The following is a 5,409-nucleotide window of genomic DNA, read 5'->3' as shown; positions in this document are numbered from 1 at the left end:
AGCACGGGGTCAAGCTGAAATAGCTGTTGTCATTTTTTTCAGGAGTCGAGGTGTGCTGAGTATCACACGGGTGTGTTGAAAGGGCAGTACGGGCACTGGTATCCACAGCTCTCACTGAATCCACTCAACTATGGAAGGAAGGGCTTCATTTCTAGTCCTGTGTTAAGTGTTATTCCCAGGTGAGAAATGAAGCTGTATCCAGGAATTTACTTCTTCAGTTTTATAGTGTTTAGTCATCACAAATCATACCTTCAGCTAATTCTGAACTGCTGTGCTTGGAAGATTTGGTTCAAATGAGCAACCCTAAGCTGAACTGAAATGTAGATATGTCAATAAACTCTCTCAGCCACTATCCTCATGTGCTGGATTCTGCTCTGTGACCAAATGTCTGTAGACTTTAAGGCATTCATCCCAAGAAGCACTACAGAAATAAGTCCAAAGCAATGTATCTTTTCACTGGTGTATGGCAACTCTTAAATATATCTGATGCAGCTTATTCAGATCTGCTTTGAGTCAGAAGAACAGCAGGGAAGGTTAAAATGCATTTGCTTGTAGCAATTTCTCTTTCTTTGAACACATATGGTTCCAGGGTAAAGGTCTCAAAGTCAGCAGGAAAACTTGAGAAGATTTCACTTCCCCACTATACAGCATGTTATCCTGGGTCTTATGTGTGAAGCTTGTTTCAGTTTTACATGAGGCAAAAGCGAGAAGTCACCAGCAGGTCAGCTGAAATTTCTATACCTTGAGAAAAAAGTTTTGATCCAGTCTGACTTGTAGACAGTGTGGGTTTCTTGTTTGTTTAACTTTCAGACTCAGGATCCTCTTGCAAGCCTCACAGGAATGTGTTGTCAAGACCTTTTTGCCTTTCTGGAACTGTTGTCTTTGGACATTTCAGAGCAAAGCACTGAAAGTTTTCTCATCACCCAGATAGTCCCATAGCAGTCCACGTGTCTTGGGAGCCACTGAGAAAATGCATACAGCTGAAGTAAACAGAACCCTTAGGTATGATGGACCTCAGTGCAAAGCCACAAACCCTGTGGGAATGAAGCACTTCAGAGAGACACATTTCAGTCTTAAAAACCTGCAGTAACCTTGGGAGAAGTTACTCACACCAACAGATAATCAGCTCAAGGGGATTTCACTTACAGGTAATGATGGTGCAACAACTTTCCTGTGCAAAAGCAAATACAAAAGGGGAAATTGTTCTCAGTCCTTTTAACCAGGTAACAGTGGGTCTGGTCCAGTAGCCTGAATGTGGTCCAGAAGTCAGGACAGTGGATTGGCAAACAGGGAGCAGGTTCACAAAGGACTAACCATTTTGTAATAAACAAATCAGAGTTCATTAACTGATTGCCTTGGGATTCAGAATGGGCCCTCATCCTCTGTGCCTCGGTTTACCTCTTTGGCCAGAGCATAATTAATGCTTCCCAAGTATCTGCTGCTGCAAATTGCTGGAAGTGTAGCTAGATCCCAAAACCTGCTGGCACTCACTGGCAGGTATGGCTGTGTGACAGGCAGTGTGACAGGCTGCTTCCCCTGCAGCACCTGGGACCCCGCTTGTAATAACCAGTCTGTACAAACACTGGTGTAAAAAGTGAAGAGAAAAGCTGTTTTAGGGGCCTGATCCCAGCAAATGCTGATTTTTCTTGTCCCTCAAAATCCAGTGCTGAAACACTGACCCTCACTGCAAGGTGAGCAGCTCTACCTGGAGTATCTTGAGAAGTTCATCCCCCTCTGATGGAAACCACCCATGGATGTGATTCTTATCTCGGTCTGGGCATGCTGTCAGTGGAGGTAAAACTAGTAAGTGATATTGTCATCAACTTGGATCTTTTCTAAGCATTGAAGTTTACCTTCATAGAAGAGAGAGCTCCTAGATTCCTTCCTCAGACAAAAATTTTTGGTTTAAAAGCTGGTATAAACTCCATAATTGACCTTTCCTATAAGAGTTGGAAAAATTAAATGGACACATTATTAATTATTATTATTATTATTTATCCATTAGTAAAAAAACCAAAATATGTAAGAAAATAATCCACACTTGAAATAACAAAACCAAAAGTATGAATGTAATAACATAAAATTACTTTGAAGTTAAATTAATTGTTTTAGAACTGGAATCCTAAACCCCGTGTCTTGTTTCTACAAGAATCTCCTCACTTGATTTTGTATGACGATAACCTGGCACTCTGAACCCTTGGGAAAAAGGTGATCTGTTTGGATACCTGCATGGAAATCTGCAGTTCTCAAAGTGTTTATCACACTATTTGTCTACAGTCCTTCATGGTGGCAGCTGGATAATAATGTTGATGTGCTTGATATTTATATGGCATTATTACAAATTTTGCTAACATATGTGATGTATCCTTTTCAGTATTGCAAGGATATTCTTTTAATATTGCTTGACTGTATTGCTATGTTTGTCTAAGATTTCACAGTGCAAGATGGTAAGAGCTAGAAAAAATAGAGAAGAGTATGAAATTGACTCTTTCCATGTAAAATTGCCAATCAATGCCATTGCACATTTTACACAGTTGCATCAAAAGAATCTGATTCTGCTTCCAATGAAGATTTGTATGGCAGGGCCCCTGTGACACCTTCTGATATAAATGCAACTTCTTTGCTTAAGGCAAAGTGGTATTTGTAAAAGGGCATCATTTCAGCTGTGTGCTGAGACTTAAGATGCTCCTCAGAGGCCAGGCTGTGGGGTACAATGTCTTCTGCTTCATTCACAATTCTGGTCAGTTTGATGCCACTCCTGACCCCATCTACACAACGGGAGGGCTGCTCTGCCCCGTGGTGCTTGAGGAGCAGTCAGGCACAGCCTGCTTAGCTTGGCCTGTCTGCAAAGGCATCTAGATTGCCCTTGCCATGGTAGTCACTCACTGGAGTCACCTGCTGCTCCCATTCAAAGAGTGGAGTGGGAATGGGGCTGAGCCAGGCTCTGACATCAATGGGAAGTGGTCTCAGAGGGCTACGGAGACTGATTGTCTTTACTTAATCTGTGAGAAAGCAAAACCAGCTGTCATTGGCAGTGCAGATGGGCAGCTGCGCTTTTAATCACTTGCATTAAAAAAAATATATGAAAATTAATTGGAGTATAGTGTACAACTGTCCCCAGTCGTGGTTCTGAGGCTCCATCATGGCCACCTGCTGGCTTGTCCCCTCTCCAGCCCTGGCTGCAGAGGAGGATTTGTATCCTTCTCTATTTTAAGCTATACCCTTGATTGCACAGGAAAACCGTGCTCTTGGCCAGGGTCCAGAGTTGTAACTCTGTTGCCAGAATTTATTAAAACAGCACCAACCGACCCTCTATATCACTTAATCTTTTTTCTGATCATGATTAGTACAGAGGTACCTTTGTAATGCACCAGGACAGACGTTTGATGTAATGCCAATGCTGCTAAGGGCTTTCATTATTACTTGGGATAACCTTCAATTAAATTTTCAACAGAAAAATAGCTTTTCCCTGTGTGTGCACTGGCACTATATTCGAGTTTATGAGGTATTGAAATAAACAATATTGTTAAACAAAACAACCTGAGCTTAGGTAAAGCATGATTTCTCTACACCACAGTCAGCTAGATCTCCTATTTTAATAATTTATAACCATTTGAAATACAAAGAATTATAACATAATGTCCACATTCTGTTAATGTGTGAAAAGGGCTGTGCAGCTACCTCTAAATTTTTGTTAGGAGCTCTCAGCAAAGGAGCTACAATGGATGGGAGATGTAAAAAGTTCATTAACGAGTAAATAAGCAATTCTGCATGCACGTGTGTGCATGTATGTAATAAAATGGCAGAACTTTCTGTAGCTAATTTCTTATTAGCTCTTAGAAATTTTGAATGATGGTGTTTCTTTTCATGAGCTTTCTTAGTTCTTTCATGAAGCACTGAAGTCTAACCTACTGGAATATGAAGCAATCTGAGGGTTGTCATTGCTCTACAATAGCCCAGATCAAATTAATATTGAAGGGAAGTTTGGTTTAAATTAATATTGAAGGGAAGTTTGGTTTCTTTTGTTTGTTTTTTTTTTTTTTTTAAATGTTCATTTGTTCCATCAGCACTCTCATCATCAGTCCTAGGCTTGTTCCACCTTTTTACATGAAGTGCACACCTGGATTCTCAAGATTATTGCATTTAGTACAGCAATATTGATGAAATTAGGTGAAACCTTTAAAAATGTATATATACACAAAATTCACCTGGATTTCTTTCCTGTTCAGATCCCTCAAAAATGTCCTGATTCATCATCAATTTCAAACAAATCCTTGCAGTTGAAGAAATAGGCACAAAGAACTAGAGAGGGGATCTGGATGGAGGTTTTCTGGTTTTAAGTCTGAAGAGTGCAAATCTGACTTCACACATGAAGTCCGAGTGTCGTTAGGGGACCCATGCCATGATTTCAGCAGCAAGTGAATGAGGACTGAACAAATTAATTCACTGTGGCTGAATTGCAGCCTTAATTACATGCAATGTAAAGTAATGACGGTCTTGGGCTGTGACAGCAGGTTGCTGGTATTCTCACTGCTCACCTGCTGCTCATGCCTCTCCCGCAGGGAGGAAGCTCCATTTTGTTTATTCCCTCGACTGAATCATTTCAGAAATCTACCTGGGAAGACAGCCATACCCAGAGGAGCTGGAGGAGCTGAGGGGCTGACCAGGGCTGAGGACACAGCAGCTGAGCGGGGCTCCAGGGGGTCACCCCTTGCTGGAGGAGAAGCCTGGTGGAGCCTGAGCCTTAGATGTGGGCTGGTGATGCTGCAAGGAAGCTGAGAGGCAATGCCATGGATTTCAGTAAGACATGAGAGTCATCCCTGGATCTGCACCCGCCTGAACGCCAGAGGTATTTGGATACAGAGGGAAGTTTTTATCTAACAGATGTTAACAGAAATGCTCTGACTTGTGGGGAAGGGGATTTACTCATGCTGGTTTTAATTCAGCAGTGAGAAAAGGAGGGCTTAGCTTCACTCTTTGGAACTGGCCATCACTGCCCAGGGATGTCTCTAATTTAAATGTCTGGTGGTGGCCCTGCCTGGTGCTCAGCCCTACAGCCCAGCAAGAGGTTTCCTGAGCTAGGCTTGGCAAAAATAAAGAGTTTGGGATTTGGTTGTCTTTTGGTATGCAAATCTTTTTCTTTAATGGGCAATAATACTGTATAGGGAACTAGCGATGGATTAAAAAGAAAAGTAATGAAATAGATTCATAGAAAAAAAACACGGATGTGTTAAGAGCATTTTTGGTTTGTTTCCCTTATTGCAAGCCTCTTCATGTTTCTAAGACCTTGCTGAAATGGACTCTTAGGCTCTGCTTGGATTATAACAGTGATGCAAACTGCTGGTGCAGATCTGCTGCCACTAAATACACAATGGCTGGAGCAGCAAATACCCACTGAAAATGCAAAGT

General features: G+C 41.7%; 1 long non-coding RNA gene across 1 annotated transcript; it reads left to right on the top strand.

The window, feature by feature from the left end:
- LOC116791644 lies at window positions 1-4,927 on the top strand. The gene is made up of 3 exons (XR_004358807.1): window positions 1-1,148; window positions 1,665-1,803; window positions 4,668-4,927. It is a non-coding gene; the product is annotated as an uncharacterized LOC116791644 (long non-coding RNA).
- Window positions 4,928-5,409: the final 482 nt, after the last annotated feature.

Source organism: Chiroxiphia lanceolata, chromosome 10 (assembly GCF_009829145.1).
Source record: "Chiroxiphia lanceolata isolate bChiLan1 chromosome 10, bChiLan1.pri, whole genome shotgun sequence".
Taxonomy (NCBI): Eukaryota; Metazoa; Chordata; class Aves; order Passeriformes; family Pipridae; genus Chiroxiphia; species Chiroxiphia lanceolata.
This window is presented reverse-complemented; position numbering and strand designations above follow the sequence as displayed.